The sequence below is a fragment of the Dromiciops gliroides genome, chromosome 1 (assembly GCF_019393635.1).
Source record: "Dromiciops gliroides isolate mDroGli1 chromosome 1, mDroGli1.pri, whole genome shotgun sequence".
NCBI classification, from domain to species: domain Eukaryota; kingdom Metazoa; phylum Chordata; class Mammalia; order Microbiotheria; family Microbiotheriidae; genus Dromiciops; species Dromiciops gliroides.
In genome coordinates, this window is record NC_057861.1 from 433,226,773 (window position 1) to 433,254,260 (window position 27,488).

General features: G+C 37.9%; 1 protein-coding gene across 1 annotated transcript in view; it reads right to left on the reverse strand.

Moving 5' to 3' along the window:
- Positions 1-27,488, reverse strand: part of POLK (DNA polymerase kappa) — a 111,589-nt gene that overhangs the window by 72,900 nt on the left and 11,201 nt on the right. Inside the window, 1 exon segment of the mRNA XM_043988028.1 lies at positions 26,575-26,732. The gene's annotated coding sequence lies outside the window, so the exon portion shown is untranslated.

Sequence of the window (27,488 nt, forward strand, 5' to 3'; positions counted from 1 at the left end):
CTGTAAAATGATGAGGTTGGGCTAGATGTCCCAAAGGTATATTCCAATTCTATATGTATTAGTGCATGAAATAAGATGGTAGCAGTGTGAATGAAGAACAGGGTCAGATAATCATAGATCTAAACTGGGAATGAAATTTAAGAGATCATTTGGTCCAGTGCCCTGAAGGGCAGACAGGAGATGCTGGTGAGAAAAGAAAAGTGACAGGATTTTCTAAGACTTTGTCTTAGAATGTTCCCCCTAGTCTTAGTATTGAAAAGTGCCCCTTCTTTTGTCTATTTTGGGGGGCTTAGGGAGGGTGATACAGCTTGGAACAGTGGAAAGAGTAAAAGAATATGGGTTAAAATCCCACCTCTGATGGGATTCATCTTACCTATGTGACCCTGAATATACTACAGTACATACAATAGGCTTTTTCACTTAACATTTCTGTGCCTCAGTTTCCTCATCTGCAAAATGAGAGAATTGAACTAGATGGGTTCTGAGGTCCCTTCCAGTTCTAGAGCTATTATCTCATGATCTTTAATATTCAGACTGAGGGGCAGCTAGATGGCGAGGGGCAGCTAGATGGCGCAGTAGATAGAGCACTGGCCCTGGAGTCAGGAGTACCTGAGTTCAAATGCGGCCTCAGACACTTAACACTTACTAGCTGTGTGACCCTGGGCAAGTCACTTAACCCCAATTGCCTCACTAAAAAAAAAAAAAAATATTCAGGCTGAGTATATATTTGGGCCTTGCTGTGGTAATGATAAAATTTAAGATATTAGTCTCAATCTATTTTCTGCTTAGTTGTTTTCAAATTTTCCCAGAAGCTCTTGAACATGGGATCCTGTCCCCTATTATTTGTGCCTTTTGGTTTAACAGACATTTGATTCTGGATCTGGCTAATTTAATCTGTTCTACTAATCTATTTTTGTATTTTAAAATTATCACTGAAGTCTTATGATCAGATAGTGTCCCTTCATTCCTGACCCGCCCCTCCCCCATTTCCCATGAGAAGCTAGACCTTTTGCTTATAGAATTTTGTATTTCTGTCTGTGGTTGGTTGGTTGGTTGGTTGGTTGGTTTTAAAGAAACTGTTAGGTAATATTGAGCTATTTTCCCTGACAACTTCAACAAAGTGAATAACCTATGAACTGGAAAGAACAGAACCACAACAAAAAAGACTAATAGCTAATAAATAAATAAAGGCACAGGAGGTTAAAGATGAAGTCACCAGCCAAGGAAACTGAAACAATGGGATAATATGGCTTCTAGCTGTTAGTGATTTTTGAAAGACTGAAGCAAATGTCCTCATTTTTATAAAAGAGAAGGGAATAGAGTCTACATGGTTACTGAATATCTAGAAAAGGAAGCAGTAATCACAAAGAGCCAGGATGGTTTTATAGAGAACAGGTCATGCTAGACCATCTTTCTATGTTCTTTTTGATAGGGCTACTAGATTGAAGATTAGGGAAATATGATGGCTATAGATAGAGCTTACCTAAATTTGAACAAAATATTTGAGAGAGCCTCTCATTTTGTTCTCATTTTGAACAAGATGAAGAGATTTGGGTTAGACAATAGTACATTTAGGTAGGTTTGGACCTGACTGAATGAAGAGACAGACCCTTAAAGTAGTCATTAAGTGGCTTGATATCACCTTGAAAGCAGGTACCCAGTAAAGTCCCATAGGGTCTATGCTTAGCATTCTGCTGTTTAACTTATCAGAATCTTGGATAAAGGGATAGATAGCAGCTTATCAAATTCTCAGATGACACATATGTGGGAGGGATAGATAACACAGGGAATGACGGTCAGGATTCAAAAAGATCCCAACAGGTTGAACATGGGCTAAATATAGCAAAATAACATTTATTTTAAAATTTTTATGGATTTTTTTGTTTTAAATCATTTCTATTTCTGAATCTCTTCTTCCCTTCCTTCTCCATCCCTTAAAATGAAATTTAATAAAAAAATGTAGAGTCTTATGCTTGGGTTTATAAAATCAACTTGAGAGATTCAAGATAAGGGAGGCATGGTTAGACAGCAACTTATCTTAACAAGACCTACAAATTTAAAATTTGTGGATAATATTTCAAATAATTAGTTTAGAAATGACGATATTGTTCTCATCATGAAATTTATTTGATGTGGTCAGGTCTATCTGTACCAAGATGAGAAGAATCAAATTTCTTGCAAGAATGCATAAAGTAGGTATATAAATAAGTCCAGCAAGATTTGATTTACCCATCTTTATAGGGAAATGAAATGTTCTACATAGATTTTCTCAATAATTTAAACTTGTGCTCCTGAGGCATGAAAATCTATTTTATTCTAGTCATTATGGATAACAACCTTTCAAAAATATATTTTGCTTTTTCTTGTCTTCTTAAACATAGAAAACAAGGAATGCAATTTAACCTTTTCTCTTTGCCTATGGTTCTCATTCTGAATAATAACTGCACTGTGCTATATATAAACCAGTTAATTTCCACTGGCTCTACTTAGGTGGAGGGGCTGTTTCCTGCTACACTTAAATAGCCCTAAAATCTATACTTTTGATTTTGTCTCTGTTTAATAAGGTGTGTGTGTGGGGGGGGGGGGTTGTCACTTCTCTTGCAGTCAGGCTTTTAGCTATCTTAAACTGGATGATTTTCTGCATTACAACAAAGTTTATTTTAGGTTTAAAAGTATTTGAAAAGTTATTGCAAGAAGCATGAAACCCTTGTCCCTTTTTATATTTCCTTCCCCTTCAAAATGAAATAACAAAATATGAAAATGAGATGGTGCATACTATAGGCCTTCTATGGTTGGACCAATTGATAGCTCCTTCAGTAATATATTAGTGAACCTGTCTTCTCACATTCTCTCCAATATGGATGATTCCCACTAATTTTTTCATCTTTGCCCTCACCTTTTTACTCTTTAGGAAATGACCTAAATATTAAAAGGAAATACTGTAAGTCTCCCATAGAGATAGCAGAGCTTATAAATGAATTGTGTTTTTTAAAGTCAGGACAAATTTCTTGCCAAGTATGATTTCTCTACAAAATGCCCAGCTGAAACAGGCAGTGTGACAAAGCTGATTGAAAACAAGCCTGGGAGCCATGAAAACCTGAGTTCATTGAAGTCCTATCTCAGATAAATATAGGCTTTGTGACCAAGGAGAAAGTCACTTAATGTGTGTCAATGTAGAAGTATATGCACATGTATACATATATGTATATATATATGTGTATATATATATATATATATATATATATATATATATATATACACACACACACACACACATCTGAACACCTAGATACATATAAATAGTTAAAATTATGATTTGGAAAATATGATTTATGAAAAGAAAAAGGCCAAACATTTTATTACCCAATGGAACAGAACATTGATTTTTACTTCAGTTTTGAGATACATACAGTATTGTATACATGAATGGGGGACAAAAATTCTGCTTTTTGTGGTTAGGCTTTTTGAAATACCAAGTGGAAAAAAAAGCATATTTCTTCTAATCTCAAACACTTTCCAATTTGAGCCCACCATTGAATATTTAGGTCATTTCCTAAAGAGTAGAAAGGTGTTGGCAAAGATAAAAAATGATGCACAGTCAGTTTTGGAGGGAAACTGAGAAGAAAAACTATGAATTGATCTAACCATAAAAATCCTCTGAGGACCCCTGTAGTTCTAGATATATAATCCTATGAAACACTGTAAAAAATTTAGAATTATGCTTAAAAATGATGAAATGTCTATATTATTTGACTCAGAGGTCCCACTACTAAGCAAATACTCCAATGAGGTGAAAGACAAAAAGAAAGGTTCTATATACCCCTAAATATTCATAGCAGCACTTTTTGTGGTAGCAAAAACTGGAAACAAAGTGGATAGTCATGATTGGGAATAAACAACTATATTTCTGGTTCTCAAAAAAAAAATTTTTAACTTAGTTTCAATAAAGAAGGATTCCCAATTCCCAGACAGTTGGGCTTCCAGATAAACTCATTATCTAAACCTGGGGTTTCTTCTCCCTCACTTTCCCCTCCCCTGCCCCTTCACCTTCTTTTTTTACTTTCTCAGGATTTAGAGATGGATTTGTATCTCTAAGGATAAAGCTGCTATTGTAAACGTCTTTTTTTTTTTTTAAAGTGAGGCAATTGGGATTAAGTGACTTGCCCAGGGTCACACAGCTAGTAAGTGTACGTGTCTAAGGCCGCATTTGAACTCAGGTACTCCTGACTCCAGGGCTGGTGCTTTACCACTGCACCATCTAGCTGCCCCCTATTGTAAACTTCTTGATACCAAGCCTAGAAAGCAGGTGGCATACTACAGCTAGGGGCAAAGGGTGGGGAATGTGGAAGTCTTGGGGTACTGGGAGGAGTTTTGAGGCACTCCTACAGAAATCTGAGGCACAGGTTTTGAAACCACTGGGCTAAAAAAAATGAATGTAATGTAATATAACTGGGCTGTGAGAAATAACTATGAATTAGAATTCAAAGATGTCTGGGAAGGTTTACATAGACTACTGCTGAGTAAAGCAAGCAATGCATAATGATTACAATGTGAATATAAAAAACAATAAATTTAAACAATGTAATTATGTCAATCATAAGTCAAAAACTATGTAATTATGATGGTCAAACATGGCCCCATAAAAAAAAAGAAGAAGAGAAATGTGTCTCTCTCCCTTCTTTGTAGAGAGGCAGGATAATAGATGTGGCACATTGAATATACTCAGACTCTGTAGATGTGTTGGCTATTTTTGATAAATTACTTTTTGTCATCTTTCTCATTGTTTGTTATTATAAGGAAGGACATACTGGGTAGAGGTCAGGCAGAGGAATATATCTGGAAATGAAGCTGCCTAAACCCCCCCAAAATTAATATTCTAAATAGTTAAAAAAAAAAAGAATAAGGGTGACTATAATTTTGGTGGTAAAACTGGGCAGTAATTAAGGGAAAAATTCTTACTTTTAAAAAGTGATAGGGGGCAGCTAGATGGCGCAGTGGATAGAGCACCGGCCCAGGATTCAGGAGTACCTGAGTTCAAATCGGGCCTCAGACACTTAACACTTACTAGCTGTGTGACCCTGGGCAAGTCACTTAACCCCAATTGCCTTACTAAAAAAAAAAAAAAAAAAAAAAAAAAAAAGTGATAGGAGGCAGGTAGGTGGCGCAGTGGATAGAGCACCGGCCCTAGAGTCAGGAGTACTTGAGTTCAAATCCAGCCTCAGACACTTAACACTCACTAGCTGTGTGACCCTGGGCAAGTCACTTAACCCCAACTGCCTCACCAAAAAACAAACAAAAAAGTAATTTTTAGAGAAAAATCTTAGAGGAGGTCTTAGTGCAGTAGAATGACTGAAACATAGCAGAACATAGAAAATGAATATAACAATCTCCCAAATATATCACAGACCCAGTATGATGGCCACTAAAGCCACATGACTTTCAAAGATGAAAAGAAATGTGGAATAAGTAACTGAAAGTATCAACTAAGAAAATCTAAATCCACAAAGAATAAATAAATCTTTATTTCTAAATAGCTTTTATTCTAGTGAGGAACTTCCATACTCTAGGACATTTGTCTGGAGGAGAGAACAGAACTTTCCACTGCTGCGATCAATCACAACTATACAAATGTGCCTCAGTATCCATCAGCAGGGAGTTACCCAATGCCACTACTCCTCTTCTTCATCTGACCTTTCCTGGATGAATAACTTCCCATCATGGAACCACACCATCATTTCTTGGAGGATAAACAGCTGCTTCCCTTTCAGAAAATCTAGCCTCCTCCTCTGGGAAAATATCTATTTCTTGGCTCCCAATGTTTAGTAATTCTTTTTCCCTTTTTCCTCTATATGACATTCTTCTGTTTTCCATAGTATCATGTTTTGGAAATGAGCCAAATGGAAGCACGGGGTCCTCATCAGTGCTGCTAGCAGCTTCCCTAAAGAAATGCTACAACAAACTACTTGTTCGGGTTATCATGTTGTTAGTACCTCTATAGCCACATCTAACTTCCATTTCCTTTTTATACTGTTTTACCAACTATTTTCTTCTTGAGGCCCCTCCTACTTCTCTGACTCCTCCACAACATATGTTCCTTCTTTCCCTTGGGTCTTTCAAATTCTCCTTCTGCTCTTCTTCTTCCCCCAAGTCCTTTTATTCTGGTCTTCTTCCTTCAACATATACTCAAGTTATCCCAAATTTTCCTCTCCAAATTCAATCTCTTCCTTCACAATTCTAAAGCCCTCCAAATCACTTTTACTCAATAACTGAACCCATGGAGATGAATGAGATTGACAGTGGAGTAGTGTAGAGAAAGAAAAGGGCTCAGGACAGAACACTGAGTAATAGAGGATGGGTTATGGATGATGATCTAACAAAGGGGACCGAAAAGGCACGGTCAGATAGGGAGGAGAACCAAGAGAGCAAGGTAATGAAAAATCATTGAGGAAGAAGCATCCAGAAGAAGAGGGTGGTCAACAGGGATAAATGCAGATAAGTCAAGAAGGATGAGGACTGAGAAAAAGGTTGCTGGATTTGGCAGTTAAGAAATCACTGGTAACTCTGGAAAGAGCAGTTTCAGTTGAGTAATAAGGGTGGAAACCTGATTGCATGAGGATAAAAAGCAGAAGGAGAGAAACTGGAGGTAATTAATATACACTATCTTTTCAAAGGGTTTATTGGGGAAAGGGAAAGGGATGCAGCACTATAACTTGTGGGAATAGTCAGTCAGTCTACAGTTATTTATTAAGTACTGCACTAAGTATTGCAGATACAAAGAAAGGCATCTACCTGCTCTCAAGAAGCTTATATATTAATGAAAGAGACAACATGAAAATAACTATGTAGGTAAAAGACATACACAGTGAAAATGGAAAGTAATTTCTGAGAGAAGGGACTAGTAGAATGGGGCAGGGGTACCTGGAAAGGTGACCTGTAAAAGGTAAGATTTGAGCTGGGTCTTGAAGGAAGCTAGGGAAGCTAGAAATCAGAAGGACTGAGCATTATGGGCACAAGAGACAATATACTGAGTTGTGGGATAGTATATCATGTGTAAGGAAAAGCAAATAGCCCAGTGTAGCTGGATTGTAGTGTGCATGGAGAGGAATAAAGTATAAGAAGACTGGAAAGATAGGAAGAGGCCAGGTTGTAAAGAGCTTTAAAAACCAAATGGAGGGGCAGCTAGGTGGTGCAGTGGATAGAGCATTGGCCCTGGATTCTGGAGGACCCGAGTTCAAAACCAGCCTCAGACACACTTACTAGCTGTGTGACCCTGGGCAAGTCACTTAACCCTCATTGCCCTGCCAAAAAAAAGAAGAAAACAAAACAAAACAAAACAAATGGAGCATTTTATATTTGATCCAAGAGGTAATATGGGGCTGCTGGAGTTTACTGGGTAGAGGTGACATCGTCAAATCTGCACTTTGGAAACTTAGTAAAGGATACATTGGAATGGGGAGAGACCTGAGGCAGGGAACTAATTACAAGAGTCCAGAAGAGAGATGATCAGGGCCTGTACAAAGTAGGTGGTTGTGTGAGTGGAGAAAAAAAGGACATATATAAGAGATATAAGGGTAGAGATAAGATCTGAAAAGACTGCATATGTGAACTAAGTGTGAGGAGGTGAGGATGAGGCTGACCCAGACATTCAAGTGACTGGGAGGATGGTGACACTCTTGACAATTAATAAGAAAACTGGGAAGGAAGGAGGGTTTGGGCTGAAGGATAATGAATTGTTTTGGATGTATTGAGTTTGAATTGCCCATAGGATGCCCAATTCGAAATGTACAAAAGGAAACTGATAATGTGGGATTGGAGCTCAGGAGAGAAATTAGAGCTGGATACAGAGACCCGGGAATCATTTCCTTAGAGATTAGAAACGGAACCCACGAGAGCTGATAGGATCACCCAGTGAGATAGTATAAAGGAAAAAGAGAAGAGGATCAGGACAGAGCAAGAATGGTAGGATCAAGGAAAAGGTTGTTTTGTTTGGTTTTTTTGGTTGTGGTGGTGGTGGTTGTTTTCATGATATGAAGGAGACCTGTGCTTGTTTGTGGGCAGCAGAGAATGAGTCGGCAGATAAAGAGAAACTGAATATTAGGAAGAAAAAGAAGATGACTGTAGGGGTAATCTGCCGGAGGAGATGGGAGGGGATAGAATCAGAGTACAAGCAGAAAGGCTGGACTTGGAGACAAGAAGAGCCATTGCTCCATCAGAGACTGGAGAAAAGGAAGAGAAAATGGGGAATTAATCAAGAGGTTTTGAAATGTAGGATGTAAAGGAGGAGAGGCAGCTCAGGGCAAATGACCTCTTCTTTCTCAGCCAATGATAAGATGAAATGTTCTGCTACAAAGTGAGGGTAGGAGAAGGTATGGGAGACTTGAGGAAGTAAGAAAAAAAATGCCCAGGGTCAAGAGATGAAGTATCTTGTTCTTAGAACAGCAGGGAGGGCAGTGTCACTGGATTGAAGAGTATGTGGCAGGAAGTGAGGTATCAGAAGACTGGAAAGAGGTAGAGGGGTGTGTGTGTGTAGTGTGACAAGTAGTGTGATTATTAAATTTGCAGAAATCGGGAAAACAAAAGGTCATCTATGCCTCTCTGTCACCAGAATTAGTTGCTAATTAATGAAATGGAGTCTGACCCCCTTTTTCATACCTGTAAAATGAGAGGGTTGGACCAGATGATCCTTAAGTTCTTCTGCTTTAAATCCTATGATCCTAATGTCCTTATCACAGTTTCTCTGCTGGTGTTCTTGGCAGCATGGTTTAGCCTGCTTCTGCCCACCACATGTCTTTCTTAAATCATGAAGTTCCATGACCTGCAGCCTCATAGAAATGCTGGGAGAATACTAGTGGGGTTTTTTAAGTGGCAAGCAGTTTGTAATCACAAAAGCAATGTATAATTTCCCATATACAATCAAGCTATCTTCTCCTCCTACTCAATCCCAGGTTTATCTCAATAGTTGTCTGATGAGCTTGTTTAAAAATACACATATTGATATCAAGTATATATATTATGCTGGGCTGTCTATCCAGTTATGTCACAAATTGAGCAATATACCTCAGAAGATATCTATCTATATTATTTTTTTTAAATCACAGTAACTTAAGAACTGTGAAGTATCTTGAATTACAATTCCCCCACCCATAATAAAAATAGGCCTTGACTTAATTTTTAGGAACAAATCTAATTCAAAAAGCAAGCTACAATTTACTTGATTTTCCTGGATAGTTTTCCAATTATCTCTGAGGATAATACAATAGGTTATATAAAAACTTCTCTTTATTTTGAAGGAATTGAAAAATAAATTCAACAATTTGCTATGACATTATTTGCTTGACTTTCATCTTAGTTTTAATATCTCTATAGATGATTTAAGTGCCCCAACAACAGAACAAATAATTGAAATGACTCTTCTGATATTTTGATAAATTGCCTCCCTGCATATTTATGTAACTCATATATGTGGACTATTAAATTCCCTTTATAATTATAAAATACTATGACAAAAGCCAATCTACAGAAGTGGAAGTAATAAGAATGGAAAATGGTTAGCTCAAGGTTCAGAACAATAACAGAACAGTAAACAGACAGACCTCTAGGCCATGTGAAATAAGTACAAATTTGGAAAAATCATTTTTTAAACTAGTGAAAAATGGTTAGTAATTTAATACTAGCATAAGGAAAAAAGTTATAATGCGAAGATAAGCAAATTCCAACAAAGGAGTTAGAGGCAGTTGCCAACTTACTTATTTCTGACATATTGCTATACCTTACATATAAACTACCTGGTAACAGCCAGTCCCATAAAAACTCTTCACTCTACCCTACCCTGCACAGCCCCACATCTCTACACTTGGCACTTCCTTCCTCTGCTTCCTCCCTCGTGAATACATTTTGCTTCTGCTTGGAATCTATAAACCACAACCAGTTTCTGCTTCTTCTTTCGTTTGGATGCTAATCTGAGGCTGATTACATGTCAGGGTTTATAGTAGCAGGGCTGGCAGTAGCAAAGAAGAAAGGAAAGGAGAATGAAAGACAAGTCCTATTTTTCTGGAAAGACTGCTCAAAAAACCAAGGGAGACCTGAGAACAGATTTTTTTCTCCTTAGATTTGTTTTTTTTATTTTAATTAGGAGCCAGGATGGGGTTCACTAAAAACAAATCTTAGGTAACTCATCTCATTTCCTTTTTGGGTGGGGTTGTGGTTTGTGGGGCAATGAGGGTTAAGTGACTTGCCCAGGGTCACACAGCTAGTGTCAAGTGTCTGAAACAGGCTTTGAATTCAGGTCCTCCTGAATCCAGGGTGGGTGCTTTATCTACTATGCCACCTAGCTGCCCCTCATTTCCTTTTGTGGGCAGGGTTACTAGACAGGTAAATTAGAATACCCAATAAAAGGTATACCAGGATTTCAGCAATGCCTTTGGAAAAGTCTCTCATGACAGCCTTCCAGACAATGAAGAAATGTAAGCCAGAACATAGATGGAAGTGGGACTGGGTGAACGACATTATCCAAATTGTTATGATTAATGGATTGTTGTTAACTTGGATAAAAATCTTGAGAGGTATGATATAGGGTTCCAGTTTAGGCCCCAGGAAGTACATTTTTTATCAAGGACTTGGATAAAGAAATAAGAATGCTTATAAAGTTTGAAGATGTCAGGTGGGATATAAAAAAGATGGTGACAGTTTGGAATAGCAGAACTGATATAAGATTTTCTTTATCCTTGCTAAATTTAAAGTTTTATATTTAGATTTTAAGTTAATAGCTGATCTTTTCATCAGAAATGCCTGAAAATCCTCCCTTCCATTAAAGGTCCATTTTGCCCCCTGCTATCTATAGGATTATACTCAGCTTTGCTGAGGAAGTGATTCTTGGTTGTAAACCTTTTTTTTTTTTTTTTTTTGCCTTTTGGAATGTTGTATTCCATAATCTCCTTTTGTTTATAGTAGAAGCTGCAAGGTATTGTGTGATCCTAGATGCTTGAACAGCTTCCTTCAAAGTGCTTTACAGTTGCTTTTTTTTCTTTTGACATTGAAGGTCTAGATTTTGGTTATGACATGCCTGGGACATTTCCTTTTTGGGGTTCCTTTGAGGAATATATTCTTTTTTTTTTAATTTCAAGTTTTTCATTCTTAGAATTCTATTTTCCAAAATAAATGTAAAAACAAATTTTGACATCAATTTTTTAAAACTTTGTGTTCCAACTTCTGTTCCTCCCTCCCTTCCCAGCCCCCACCCACAAGAACTCAAGCAATTCAAAATAAGTTATACATAAGTAGTCATGGAAAACATTTTCACATTAGATAGGTTGTGAGAGAAAACAGTTAAAAAACAACACTTCAGATTAAGGAATTGTCAAAGAAAAAAATTTTTTTAATGTGTTTCCATCTATTTTCAGATACTATCAGTTCTTTCTCTGTAGATGGGTTGCAATTTTCATAAGTTCTTCAGGGTTATATTGGATCATTGCCTTGCTGAAAATACCCACATGCTTCCCAGCAGATCATCTTACACTATTGCTGTTATTTTGTATACAGTACATTTCACTCTGCTTCAGTTCATGTAGGTCTTTCCAAGTTTTTCTGATAGTATACCTGTATATAGTACCTTAAACTTGACAAAGAATTTTCTTCATAATAGCCCAGCAAAGTAGGTACTATACATTTTGCCATTAAAATCAATCATCATAACTATTTCCCTCCATCTTATTCCCTTCCCATGATATTTCCTCTATTTTCTATCTTCTTTTACCCTATTTCTCCTCAAAAGTGTTTTACTGGGGGCGGCTAGATAGCACAGTGGATAAAGCACTGGCCCTGGATTCAGGAGTACCTGAGTTCAAATCTGGCCTCAGACACTTGACACTTACTAGCTGTGTGATCCTGGGCAAGTCACTTAACCCCCATTGCCCCGCAAAAACAAAAAAAAAACAAAAAAAAACAACCAAAAAACAAAAAAACAGATGGAACATTGATGCAAAAAAAAAAAGTGTTTTACTTCTGACTGTCCCCTCCCCCACTCTGCACTCCCTTTTTTCACCCTTCCTTCCTTATCCTCTTCCCCTACTACTTTCCTGTAGGGTTAAATAGATTACTCCTCCCAATTGAGTGTGAATGTTATTCCCTCCCTGAGCACACTCTGATGAGATTAAGGTTTTTGAGCTAGTTCTGTGTTCTAAATTTTTCTTCCTCCCTCCTCAACCCTCCCTATGAAATCAAGCAATTCAATGTCATACTTGTGCAGTTATGCAGAACATCTTCACCTTACTCAAAAGTGTTTTGCTTTTTACTGCTCTTTCCCCCAATATGCCCTTCCCTCCTTCCCCTCTTCTCCCCACCCCCCCTTATCTTCCTCCCCTCCCACTTTCCCTCAGGGCAAAAATATATTACTATACCCATTTGAGTATGCATATTATTCCCTCTTTGAGCCAATTCTCACTCACACCCCCACTCCTTCCCCCTCTTCCCCTCCCCTCCATAAGCTTTTATCTTGTTTCCTTCATGTGAACTACCTCTCCCCAGACCATCTCTCCCTTTCCTCCTCCCCCAGTCTATTCCTCCTACCCCTCAACCCTATTTTCTTTTTTTTTTTTTTGGGTGGGGCAATGGGGGTTAAGTGACTTGCCCAGGGTCACACAGCTAGTAAGTGTCAAGTGTCTGAGGCCGGATTTGAATTCAGGTCCTCCTGACTCCAGGGCCAGTGCTCTATCCACTGCATCACTTAGCTGCCCCTCTCGACCCTATTTTAAAGATGTTATCATGGGTTAGTTAGGTGGCACAGTGGACAAAGCACCATCCCTGGACCCAGGAGGCCCCAAGCCCAAATTTGGCCCCAGACATAAGACACCCCACCCTGTCTGCCCCATAAAGAACAAAACATTAATACTTTAGATATCATCCCTTCATATTCAGTTCAGACCTGTGTCTTCTGTGAATTCCTTACTGAGAAAATTCTTATGAGTTCAAAGTATTATGTAACGATTGGAATAACGCCACCTGCTGGATACTAACTGTAGAAGAGTTCTGCCCATGAAGCGAAGGTCTTTGAGGGCAAGACCAGGAGTCTTTTCTTCAGGAGTCAGGAAGTGACGCGGACTAGTGGGAGGAGGAAGAGACTGGCGCTCAGTCTCGGGCTTTTTCCTTTGGACTCTGGTGGAGAGCGGAGCTAGAAATGTGCTCTCCCTTTAATAGATAGGAATCTAGGCCTTTTTCTCTCTCTTTACCAAATTCTTATTCTCCTTAATAAATGCTTAAAAGTTTAACTCTTGCTAAAGCTTATAATTTATTGGCGACCACTCATTAGATATTTTAGACAGTTTAGCTAGAATTTTAACCCTTAACAGATGGCTGACCACGAAGAGGAAAGCTGAACCTCACTTCTGATCTTCCGGTTGGGTAAGAAATTTTCCCTACCCTAACCCTTTAAATCTTAAGTACTGCTGAATTGCCTGGTGTTTTCCCTTTAAATTTTTTCAAATGGACCTTTTAAACTCCCTAATTATCCTATTTTTGATTTTAGTCTGTTTAACCAGACAAATGGGAGATAAGATCATGTTAATGCTTTGTTTTTGTGGATTTTCTATTTTTCTTTTTATTTTTGTTAGAAGAGCCAGCAATGTACTCCCACAAAGAAATATCTCCCCCTCTCCCAACCATGCTTTTTCAGAGAAACCTGAAGAGATTCCTGCAGCTTTTCCCAGTTCTAACAGTAATTGTTGCTCTAATTTTGCATGCCTGGAGGCAATGACCCACCCTCTAGAAGCTTTTAATCCCCTAGCACCTGGAGGCAAAGTGGGGGAAGAGGAATCCAGGCCTGAGTTCAAAATCAAGTCTGATTCAAATTGCTCTGGTCCCTCCCCTCCTCTCCAGACCCCACCCTCTACTCCTCCCATGGCCAAGCCCATTGCTTCCCAGGCCTGGGAAGTCCAGAGATCTGATGCTCATGCGCAACTTTCTCTAACTACATTTGCAGCTTCAGGCTCAGCCCTTCCCCAGCCTGGCTGTGCTTCTGAGACAACTTTAGAAAACCCTTTAAATTCCACATATGCCTGTTTTGTTCATAATTTTGCTAACCTGCTTTTGTCTTTAATTAGTAATCTTATAAAGCATTTGTATGGTGAAAAGACTGACAGACAATATAAAGGGGTTAAAGAAGAAAAACTTAAGATGAATAAGAATGACAACCATCAACATAGTTCAAGACTCTGCTTCTTTTGCCATGGAAGGGTATATATTTTAGAGAAATGTAGAAGTAAGCAGCAAGGTATTGATATGAGTATTGGGGATTTTAGATATCGGAATCAAAAGTGTTCTGAATTCACTCAGAGTAATAATGTCAGTTCAGAGGTTACATAGGATTTCTATGCTATTACACATACATTTTGAAATTAATGGTATGGGTTTATTTTCATAGAGATTTTAATGCTTTTGAGATTGTGTCTTATACTTAGTTTCTAAAACAAGGAGAATATTTGTAAAAGCTTTTTAGTCATGTAATCAAGTTTATATTTTATAATACTCTTATTAATATTAAGTTCATGCTCATTTAGATTTCCTTAGTTTGAATTTCATTGTCTTTTATTGTTCCACGTGTATCTTCTTCTATTCATTCATCTATCTAATTTTGAAACATGGTTTTGATTTCATAATACAATGTTAATTCTAGGAGTATTGTGCTCCCATATTCTGAGTTGTTTGTTTTTGTTATTTTTTCTCAACTGATTATTTGATCAAACTCTTTAAAGCATTTCCCTGGCAAATTGGTTGCCATGGCAAGTATAAATTGATTCTAGAAGTATTATTTTTGATAAGCATATTCCAAAAAAAAAAAAAAAAGAGGGGAACATTTGTAAAAGTTTTCTTTTTTCAAAAAAAAAGTTTTCTTTGAGATTGTGTTGTGCTTTAACTTGTATTTAAATATGTTCAGATTTTTCAAAAAAGTAATTGTATACTAAGTTAAAAAAAGGGGTATTATTTGAAATTGTTGCATAATTATATATTGTGTTCTGAGTCAAGATGTATTCACATTTTTTGCAATCATTTATTATCCTCAATTTTTAAATCCATATGAGACTTGGATTATGGGAACTTATCATTTAAGACACTAATTACCTTTATTCTGAGTTATCAGATGCCAGTTGGCCAAGGTGCCATCCAATCACAAGAGGAATACATGCAAGAGCAGACACTGAATTGTCACATGAGGGGAGACATGCATGAAGTCAAGGTATGGCCGAGGGAACGGCTTTTGACTAATGTTGAGGTTGGATTCTCTTGGTTTAATATTTTATTTTATTTTTCCCCACAATATTGTACAGATGGCTGGAAGTATTGATCCCACCCATCTCACTTCTACACCTGGCTTCTATGCTCCCTCCTATATGCCTGATGCCATGGACATCTCAATCCCATGCATCTGATTAAGTCTGACTCAGTTTCCTCCAATATGTTCGGTGGCATGGACATATATTCCATCCACCTATTTTAAGCCTGGCATACTGCATGGACAGTACATATAGCTCAAGTGTGGGAATGCTCATATCCCATCATTTCTCTGTTCTTTTATGGTAACCCCCATAATTATCTCAGGTGCCATGATAAATAACAGTGTTGAATTTGGCCTTGACACCTGTTACCAATTATATTAGATTTTCTAATTTCTCATAATGGCATGAGGATAATTAGGCAGATGATGCAAAAAGTGATGAAACAAAGATAAAAATTATTTTTAAAAATTAATATCGCAGCAATTGTCTTCTCAATTACCCTCCATAAGGGGGGACTATAGTAAGATTATAATTTTAAAGAATGTTTTAATTTTTGTTTTATTATATGTTTCATGTGTAACAACTAAGATTCTGAATTCCCTTAGACATGTTTTTGAGAACTTTCATTGTTTGATTTGATTATTGACAAAGCTATTTTAAAGTTGTGTTAAGCTCAATTTTGTAGGAAATTTTTCTGGCTGATTACCAGCATCCACACATCAACCCCTGAAAAGACTTCCATTCCACGACTACACCTAGAGGACATCTAAGAAAAGACTTTCAGAGACTTTAAATGAACAGTTTTGATTTGTTGTTTTTGTTGTTTTTTTTCTCTTTCTGTTATAATATACACCATCTGTAACATGTACTCTCTGCAGAGGCCCTCCCTTTGCAAGACTAATGTCAAAGCGTCGGTTCATGAGGACAAAAAAAAAATCGCCCCTCTGGACAAAACTTTCCTCTCTTCCTTTTCTATATTGTTGTTCACATATTATTAGCTAGCAATAGTTATTATATTCTTTTTACTGTTCCGTCAAGGAAACATTTTGTTTCTTGAGGAACAACAGGGGGGACTGTAACGATTGGAATAACGCCACCTGCTGGATACTAACTGTAGAAGAGTTCTGCCCATGAAGCGAAGGTCTTTGAGGGCAAGACCAGGAGTCTTTTCTTCAGGAGTCAGGAAGTGACGCGGACTAGTGGGAGGAGGAAGAGACTGGCGCTCAGTCTCGGGCTTTTTCCTTTGGACTCTGGTGGAGAGCGGAGCTAGAAATGTGCTCTCCCTTTAATAGATAGGAATCTAGGCCTTTTTCTCTCTCTTTACCAAATTCTTATTCTCCTTAATAAATGCTTAAAAGTTTAACTCTTGCTAAAGCTTATAATTTATTGGCGACCACTCATTAGATATTTTAGACAGTTTAGCTAGAATTTTAACCCTTAACAATTATCTTCCCATGTAGGAATGTAAATAGTTTGATCTTTTAATATCCCTCATGAAGTCTTTTTCCTGTTTACCTTTTTATGCTTCTCCAGGGTCTTGTATTTGAAAGTCAAATTTTCTATTCAGTTTAGGTCTTTTCATCACAAATGCCTGAACATCATCTTTTTCATTGAATTCCCATTTTTTCCTCTGAAAGATTACACACAGTTTTGCTGGGTAGGTGATTCTTGGCTGTAGTCCCAGTTCCTTTGTCCTCTGGAATATCATATTCCATGCTTTCCGGTCCTTTAGTGTAGATGCTGCTAGATCTTGTTTTAGCCTTATTGGAGCTCCACAGTATTTGAATTCCTTTTTTTTAGCTGCTTGCAATATTTTCTCCTTGACCTGGGAGCTCTGGAATTTGGCTATAATATTCCTGGAAGTTTTCCTTTTGGGATCTTTTTCAGGAGGTGATCAGTGGATTCTTTCAATTTCTATTTTGCCTTTTGCTTCTAGAATATCAGGGCAATTTTCCCTGACAATCTCTTAGAAGATGCTGTTTATTTTGGTCATGGTTTTCAGGTACTCCAATGATTTTCAAATGATCTCTCCTGGATCTATTTTCTAGGTCAGTTGTTTTTCCAAGGAGATATTTCATATTGTCCACTATTTTTTTATTCATTTGGATTTGCTTTACTGTGTCCTGGTTTCTCATAAAGTCACTACTTCCATTTGTTCAATCCTAGTTCTTAGGCAATAATTTTCATCAGACAGCTTTTTTATCTCCTTTTCCATTTGGCTTTTTAAGCTGTTGACTTTTCTCATACCTCTCCTGCATTGCTCTCATTTTTCTTCCCATTCTTTCCTCTACCTCTCTAAATCTTCCTTCTCTCCCTCCTACTTTCTTTTCAAAGTCCTTTTTGAGTGCTTCCATGGCCTGAGACCAATTCATATTTTTCTTAAAAGCTTCAGATATAGGGGCCCTAGTTTTATTATTCTCTTCTGAGGGTGCACCTCAATCTTCCTTGTTGCTAAAGAAACTTTCTATTGTTTTCAACTTTCTTTGCTTGCTCATCTGGCAGTTTTTTTACTTGACTTTTAGCACTCTCTTATGGTGAGGCCCTATTTGCAAGCTACACTGTGTCAAGCTTTAGAGGGTCCCAGGTGTTTTGGTTTGAGGGAGGGTAGGTTTTTCTCTCGCCTGGCCCGTTCTCTGGTCCAAAGGTAACCTCAAGCCAACTTGCTAGTTAACCAGCCAGCAGAGTGCTGTGGTGGTTTTTAGCTTCCACAAGCCTGTACCCTTCCCCAACCTGGCCCCCTGCCGCTCCAGATTTCTTCCTGATTCCCTGCTGGAGTGGGATATCTGAATTCCTCCTCAGGTCCTGCAAATACCCCTATGTTTTCCACCCCCTGGGCCAGCCCTTCAGCCCTCTCACCTGACGGTGAGCTTAGTTCCAGAAGACGCCGGTACTGTAGCTGATTCGGAGGCTAGGGATAAATTCCCCTTGCTCAGCATGTTTGGGGTCTGTGTCAGCATAATTTGGGGGGGGGGGGGATTGGATTCTGCTTGCAGCCCAGTACAGCCCCCTTTAATCTGGAAAATAATCTCAGCATCTTTTTGTGGGTTTTGCCACTCCAGCGCTTATTTTATTGCTGTTTTGGGAGTAATTGTGCCAGGGGCTCTGTGTGTTTAATGTCTTTCCTCTGCCATCTTGGCTCCACCTGCTTGACCTTTTTTTGAAGAATATATTCTTTAAATGTTTACTTTGCCTTCTGGTTCTAATAGATCTAAACACTTTTCAATTATGATTTCTTAAAATATATTATCCACAATTTTTTTTTAATCATAGCCTTTAGGAAGTCTGGTGGTTCTTAAATTATCTCTCCTGTTTTACAAGTCGGTCATTTTTTATATCAAGTAGCTGACATTTTCTTCTATTTAAAAAAAAAATCTTTTGACTTTGTTCTAATATTTCTTGCTGTACCTTAAAATTACTCATTTCTGTTTGGTTTGGTCTAGTTTTCAGATGAGGGTATGCCTCTTTTTCTTCTTCTTCTTCTTTTGTTTTTTTGGCCACTTGGGTGAGGGCTTGCCACTTTTTCTTCTTCCAATTCTTCCCTTCATAGCTTTTATTTCAGTTTTTTAAAAAATCTCTTGCTTAATTTCATCAAGGCTTATGGAAAAATCTATTTTTTCCTTTTAGTGTCTGCTTGAAGTTATTACAGTTATTCTCTAAGTTGGATTTTTTGGTTATCTCTAAATCTACAATAATTTTTCACACCAGTTAGTATTTTCTTTGATTTAGTCATCTATTCAGCTTTATTTGCCAAATTAGGACTTTGTGTCAGTGTCAGGTTCGGTTCCTGCTGTGGTTTTGGGTGGGGTGGTGGTCTGCTTGGTCTGTCCCTAGGTTCCTGTACTGGCTTTTGCCTCCCAGAATTAGGGCCCTCTGGATTTTTGAGATTCAGGCTACAGATCTTGAGGGACTTGTGTGTTGTCTCAGGTCAGAATGCAAGCCACCTGGAACCCTGTGGGCTCCCAGGCTGTTCTGGTTTGAGTGCTGCAGAGCTGTACTATTTGATGTTCTTCTTGGTGGCTTCTGAGGTCACCACTGTGGTTTCCCAGTCACCTAACCCTAACCCTAATTCCAGTTCTCTTTTACATGTTGTCTCCACTCACTAAAATGTTAAGTTCTGTTAGGGCAGAGACTGCCTTGCTTACTTGTATTTGTATTTGCAATGCTTATCACAGTTTCTATCACATGGTAAATGCTTGATGAATGCTCTATCTACACAAAGAGCTGATATTCCTATTCACTGATATGAGAGCTTAATTCCTATTCACTTTCTGTTTTTTGACAACATATTCTAGCTAATCTTAACAATAAGGCCAAAAGGGCTATAAAGCTATTAGAGCTAAATTTGAGGGACTATCAATATTACATTTTTGTGGACTATATTTACCTTGATATGTAAATCTAGACAAGCTATAAAACTACATTTTTCTTTCTCCTAAAAAAATTGGAATACTAACCTTTGTCACATAGAAAGCATTATTTACTAAAATTATTATATATCATATATTATATATAATTATATGCTATATAGTAATATATTATATATTAAATTATTTGAAAGTGGTTTTAATTTGCAATTGCTGTCAAGTGCAGCATATATTTCCAAATGATATGAGATTGACCAAATGTATTATCCTAAGAAGTATCCTGCAACCATTTAAAAAATTCTACATGGGTATAATCATACATGGGCCAAATATCAATTAATAAAATGTCCAACGGATATAAATACCAAAATGAAACTGTCCTTAATTTTGAGGAGCTAACATTCCACTAGAAGGATACTCACTGAATGATCAAAAGTAAATAAATGCAAGCTTTATACAAAATAAATACAAATTAACTCCAGGGAGAGGAGAACAAAACATCTGGGAGAATCAGTAAAAGACTCACGTGAAGCCTCAAAGGAATCAGGGGTTTCAAGAGAAAGAGAACATCAGGCCTGGGAGACAAAGGCAAGAAGCTGGGATGTAGAATGCCATGTCCGGAAAATAACAAATAGTCCAGTTTGGTGGGACCAGAGAGTACATGAGGAAAAGTAATGTGTAATCAGTCTGGAAAAACAGTTTAGATCCAGACTGTGAAGGGCTTTAAGTGCCAGAAAATTTTGTTTTAAACTAGAGTTAACAGGTTAATCGACACTTCTTGGGCAGGGATGGACATGATCACTGGTCTTCTTTAAAAAAAACAAAAGCCTTAGATTTTTGGGGGGAGGGATGAGCTATGGAGAATGGAATAGAAAAAAACACACACAACAAATGTCAACTGCTTTCCAAAATGTTTTCTAATCACAACAGAATAAGAATTAGAATTAAGTCTGCAGTCCTTGTTATTTGGATGGATTGTTGGGTAGGTAGCATAGTCCATCTCTAACCAGCCTTGAAAAGAACAACTTGGCCTAGGTAAAGTTGATTAAATACTTAGTCTCATGTGTCATAAAACTACCAAATTTCTTCCCCACAATGGTGGGATTTTATTTCTTGTCAAACTCTTATTTGACAAGCTATGTCTTTCTCCATGTCACACTTCTCTAGGGCATCTATGTAGTTCTGATACCTCTCCTTGGACAAGTCTCTATTTTTATTATAGCTTTGCAATTAGGCCAGGAACACTGTCTGGTGGTAGTGGAATGGCACAAGCACTCCAACTAGGCAGGTGTGGTCAAAGGTATTTTTTGTTTTTTGTTTTTTTTTTTAAGTATCAATTCGGCAGCTGTGTGGAATGTCATTTAGAGAAGGGAAAACCTAGATGCAAGGATACCTGTCTGGAGTCTCTTGCAATAGTCCAGGCAAGAGAATGAAGGTCTAAACTAAGGTAGTTGTAGTATATATGGAGAAAAGAGAATTGATAAAGGAGATTTTGTGGAGATAGATTTCACAGTTGATTGGATATGGGGCATAAAAGAGTAAAGAGTTAAGGACGTCACCCAGACCATAAACCTATACAAGTGGAAGAATGGTGGTGCTCTTGGCAGAAAGATTTAAATTAGGAGGAGAGGTAGATTTAGCTGAAAAGATAATGACTTGTTTTGGACATGATGACTTTGAGATGTCTGAGACATCCAGGTACTTGTGTCCACTAGGTAATTGCAGACATGGAACTGAAGCTCAGAAAAGAAATATATGAATATAAAATCTTAGGAGCAAGGTGCCATAAATTCATAGTGGGTTGTCAATTCAATTCCACAGTTCTCTCCAGTGACACTTGGCAGCCATAGGACAGAAGCGGAAAAATTATATGTTAAAGGTTTATAAGGTGAAATTATAGGAGTGAAGATTCACATGTTAGGAGTGGCACAAAGTCAAGGGAATGAGGGATTCAAGGGCAAGTGAAATATTCAGTAGTTGGCCAGGGGCCAAGCCTGGGTTTCAAGGGAAGCAGAACAAGAATAGGGTGATAGACTGGGAAAATAGGCATGGGTCAAGCGTATAGGCCCAGAGTTTGTAATAAGAATGAAGAGTTTAGTGTACTTAGAAGGTAGGAGGAAAGGAAGTTGTAACTGTAGTGAGGAATTTAAAATTCTGGCTTTGTAAAAGTGATGCAATTTTAGACATGGTGAGTTCTAAGGTATAACCATGGTTATTGGCAGCTACATTGATGAGGAGCTTGCTGTGGTTAAGAATATCAAGAAAATTGAATGGTTAGGTTGTTTAAGGAGTCATGAGCATGAACACTATAGTCCTTGAAGCGGGTAGCATGAGAAGCAGTAAAAGGGGACAATAGTGAAGAAGATGAGCTTGATTTTATGAATTTGAATATTACTCTTAACCTAAAGAAGCAGAAAAAAAGTTATAAAACAAATATCATTCATCTCTTTGAAGTATAAAAAAAAGAAAAATGCGAATAAAATAGTGATGAGTTCTACATCAGAATGCTCTCCCCACTTCTATCCATCCTCCATTCAGCTCCCAAAGTGATTTTTCTAAAGCACAGAATGACTAACTCCCCTACTGAGTAAACTCTAGTAGCTCCCTGTTATTTCTAGCATCAGATACAAAATCCTATATTTGGTATTCAAAGCTCTTCATAACCTTGCCCCTCACCACCTTTCTGGTCTTCTTATACTTTATTGTCCACCTTGTACTCTTTTATCCAGTGACTCTGTCCTCCTGGCTGTTCCATGAACAAGACACTCCATCTCTCAGCTCCCAGGCATTTGCTCTGGCTTTCATGTCTGGAATATTCATCCTCCTCATCTTCACCTCCTGCCTTCCTTTAAGTGCCAACTAAAATCCCACCTTCTGTATGAAATCTTTCCCAGTGCCTCTTAATTCTATTGCCTTCCTTCTTTTGATTATCTCCTATCAATCCTTTATTAATCTTGTTCATCCATATTTGTTGGCTCGAAGTCTCCCCTCTTTAGATTGTAAGCTCCTTGAGGAAAAGGACTCTTTTTTGCCTCTTTTTGTATCTCCAGTGCTAAGCATCATGCCTGGAACATGGTAAACTGTATTTAAAGGTTACTGACTGAATGAAAAAGTCCTTTGAAAGTCTATTAAGAAATCAACCTGGGGGACAGAGCCAAAATGGCAGAAGAAGGGCAGTGACTTGCCTGACCTCTCCCCAAGACCTCTCCAAATACCTTCAAATAATGTCATAAGACAATTCCTGGAGCAATAGAGCCCACAAAAGGACAGGGTGAAATAATTTTCTAGCCAAAGACAACTTAGAAGGTCAGCAGGAAAAGTTGGTCACACTGGGGTGAGAGTGGAGCACAGTCCAATGCAGGCCACATCAGAGCAGATCCAGCCCCAGCAAACCAGGAGTGGGCCTTGGGAGCCACTGAATCAGCAGCAGCAGTGACTGCTTCTGGAACTCTTAGCCCACAGATGGTAGGGGGGTGAATAGTAAGCCAGAAGGAGTCTCTTGTACCACCCTTCTTGGGTGGTGGTCCCAGGCCTGGAAGGAGCACAAGCACACCAGAGCTTGCAGTCACAGTAGAGTGGGACTCTGTTCCTAGTTCCAGGGCAGAAAAGCAGATTTGTGGTTGCTTACAGACCATAGCACAGTCCAGGACAGTATTAAACATACCTCTCTTTATAAATCATACCACCTTGGAAGAACTAAAAATTTACAAATTCCTAGAAGTATCTCTGAAAGCAACTGTACAGACCCACTGAAGCTTGGAACAGTGCACTCTCCACCCTGGAATCAGTGCCCCTCTTTAACAAAGAGTTAAAAGTCAAGAAATAGGCTGGGAAAGTGAGCAAACAGAAAGAAATTCTGACTATTGAAAATTTCTATGGTGACAAGGAACATCAAGATATACCCTAAGAAGATAACAAAAGCAAAGCTCCTACATTCAAAGCTTCCAAAAAAGAAATATATGAATTGGTCTCAGGCCACAGAAGTACTTAAAAAGGATTTTTAAAATAAAGTAAGAAGGGTAGAGGAAAAACGGAAAGAGAAATGAGAGTGATGAAAGGAAATCATGAAAAAAAGCCAACATGTTGGTAAAGGAGACATAAAAAATCCTGAAGAAAATAACACCTTAAAAAACAGCCTAGGCCAAATAGTAAAAGAGGTACAAAAAGCCCATGAGGAAAAGAATGCTTTGAAACATTGAATTGGCCAAATGGAAAAGGAGGTACAAAAACTCTCTGAAGAAAATAACTCCTTAAAAATTAGGGTTGAGCAAATGAAAGCTAATGACTTTATGAGAAATCAAGAAACAATATAACAAAACCAAAAGAATGAAAAAATATAACACAATGTGAAATATCACTTAAAAACAAATGACCTGGAAAATAGATCCAAGAGAGAGAATTTGAAAACCACTGGACTACCTGAAAGCCATGATCAAAAAAAGAACCTACACATCATCTTCCAAAAAACTGTCAGGGAAAACTGCCCTGATATTCTAGAACCAGAGGGTAAAATATAAATTGAAAGAATCCACTGATCACTTCTTGTAAGAGATCCCAAAATGAAAATTCCCAGGAATATTATAGCCAAATTCCAGAGCTCTCAGGTCAAGGAGAAAATATTGCAAGCAGGCAGAAAGAAACAATTCAAGTATTGTGGAGCCACAGTCAGGATAACACAAGACTTAGCAGCTTCTACATTAAAGAATCAGAGGGTTTGGAATATGATATTCTGGAGAGCAAAGGAACTGGGTTTAAAACCAAAAATCACCTACCCAGCAAAACTGAGTATAATCCTTCAGGATTGATGAAAAGACCAGAGTTGATAGAAAAAATGACTTTCAAATACAAGACTCAAGAGAAGCATAAAAAGGTAAATGGGAAAAAGAATCATAAGGGATGTTAAAAGGTTAAACTGTTTACATTCTTACATGAGAAAATGATACTTGTAACTCAAGATCTTTCTCATTATTAGGGCAGCATTATTAGATGGAGTATATTTAGACAGAGGGCACAGGTGTGAGTTGAATATGAAGGGATGATACCTTTAAAAAATAAAATTAAGGGGTGAGAGAGGAATGCACTGGGAGAAAAGGAAAGGTAGAGTGGGGGTAAAGTATCTCACAGGAAAGAAGCAAGACAAAACTTATACAGTGGAGGGGAAGATGGGGGAGGTGCCAATGAGTGAGTGGACCTTACTCTCATCAGAATTGGCTCAAAGAAGGAATAACATACTCACTTAATTGGGTATAGAAATCTATCTTACCATGCAGGAAAGTAGAAGGGGAAGGGGATGGGGGATTGTGATACAAGGGAGGGCAGATTGGGGGGGGGGGTCAGAAGCAAAACTCTTTTGAGGAGTTACAGAGTGAAAGGAGATAGAGAATAGAGTAAATGGCATGAGGAGGGAATAGGATGGAGGGAAATACAGTTGGCAATAGTATCTGTGAAAAAAATTTGAAGCAAGTTTGTCTGATAAAGGCCTCATTTCTCAAACTTATAGAGAACTGAGTCAAATTTATTAAAAGAAGAACCATTCCCCAATTGACAAATGATCAAAAGATATGCACAGTTTTCAGATGAAATAATCAAAGCTATCTATATCCATATGAAAAAAAAATGTTCTAAGTCCACTATTGACTAGAAAGGTGCAAGTCAAAACAATTTTGGGTACTACCTCATACCTAGTGGATTGGATAATAGGACAGCAGAGGAAAATGACAAATGTTGTAGGTAATAGGGATATTAGGAAAATAAGATATTAATGCACTGTTGGTGGAATTGTAAACTGATTCAAACACTTTGGGGAGCAATTTGGAACTATGACCAAAGGGCTATAAAACCATGCATACTCTTTGACTTAGTAATACCACTAGTAGGTTGGTATCCAAAAAGAGATTAAAAACCAAAAAGTGAAAGGACCTATATGTACAAAAATATTTATGGCAGCTCTTTTCTGATGCAAAGATTTGAAATTAAGGGGATACCCATCGATTGAGGAATGGCTGAACAAATTATGGGATGTGATTATGTTGGAATGCTATTGTGCTTTAAGAAATGATGAGCAGGGGCAGCTAGGTGTCACAGTGGATAGAGCACCAGCCCTGGAGTCAGGAGGACCTGAGTTCAAATCCAGCCTCAGATACTTGACACTTACTAGCTGTGTGACCCTGGGCAAGTCATTTAACCCCCATTGCCCCACCAAAAAGAAAGGAAGAAAGAAAGAAATGATGAGTAGGATGCTCTCAGAAAAACCTGGGAAGACTTACATGAACTGATACAAAGTAAAATGTACTGTGTACAAAGTAACAGCAATATTGTAAGACGATCAGTTGTGAATGACTTAGCTATTATCAGCAATACAATAATCCAAGACAACTCTGAAAGACTTATGATGAAAAATGTAATCCATCTCTAGAGAAAAAACTGCTGTTGTCTGAATACAGATTGAAGCATAATTTTTTTTAGTGTATTTTTCTTGAGTTTTTTGGGTCTGTTTTCTGGTATTTTTGTTTGTTTGTTTTTTCCACGGTGCAATGAGGGTTACGTGACTTGCCCAGGGTCACACAGCTAGTAAGTGTCAAGTGGCTGAGGTTGCACTTGAACTCAGGTCCTCCTGAATCCAGGGCTGGTGCTTTATCCACTGTGCCACCAAGCTGCCCCTTGGGTCTGTTTTCTTTCACAACCTGATTAATATGGAAATGTTTCGCAAGACTAAACATGTATAACTTATCTTGAATTGCTTGCCTTCTTAAAGGGGCGGAGGGGATTGGGAGGGAGGAAGGAAGAGAATTTGGAACGCAAAGTTTTAAAAATGGATATTAAAAATTGTTTTTACATGTAATTAGGGAAAAATTAAATTCTAAAAAAAAACCCAACCTACTAAGAATCTAAGAAATAGTAATGGTTAAAGTTAGTAAAGTACTTTAAGGATGAGGAATACTCACACAATAAGGGTGTCTTTTGTAGAACTCCCTGAAGATTCTAAAGGTAATTTCTTCAATAATCACTTTTGCTGAATCAAACAGTATATTTGCATCAGAAATTCTCTACCAAATACCTCAAGTGAAATCAAATATTTTAGAGAATCCAAGTACATTTTGGCCTACAAATAAAGAACAAAATGAAACAAATGTTGTAAGTTTCAGGTTTTCTGCATCATTTTATTCTTTTTATTAGACTGTTTTTGTTGAGAATACCATACAATTTTAATAAAAACAGTATTTTTAAAAGACTTAACAAAAGGGAAGAATTTTGTTGTCAGTGTAGAAATCTCCAATTTTATTGTTAGTCAAGTTGTTAGGTCGCTTGGATACAAAATTCAAAGGGTAGAAATAAAAGAAATCATAGGTGCTACTGCATTTAAATGGTTTGTAAAAACCAGCATCACATTTAGGTCTTAATAATGGAAAAACTATTTTCAAATATTCCAGAGTACCCAAAAATCTTTTGGGTCTCTCAGATGCAGGAATGTAGCTTGGGTCACCCAGGTTCACTCCTTTGTTTGCAATGCATATCTAACGAGCTGGTGAATCCAGTCAATTTTACCTATGAATCATTTCTCACAACTGTCCCTTTCTCTCCACTAATAAGAGTTGCCATTCTAGTTCAGACCGGTATCATCTCTAAACTGAATTATTGCAACAGGCTCCTAACTCTTCTCCCTGCCTCATGTTTCATGATCAGTCTAGTCCATCCTTCATATTCATGCTAAATGGATATGCCTGAAGTGCAGGACTAACCTAGCCCCTCCTCTACTCACACTCCAGGGGCTCCCTATTTTCTTTAGCACTGAATAAAACTCCTCTGTGTGGCATATAAAAAGTCCAACATTATTTGTGTCCAACCCACCTTTCCAGGC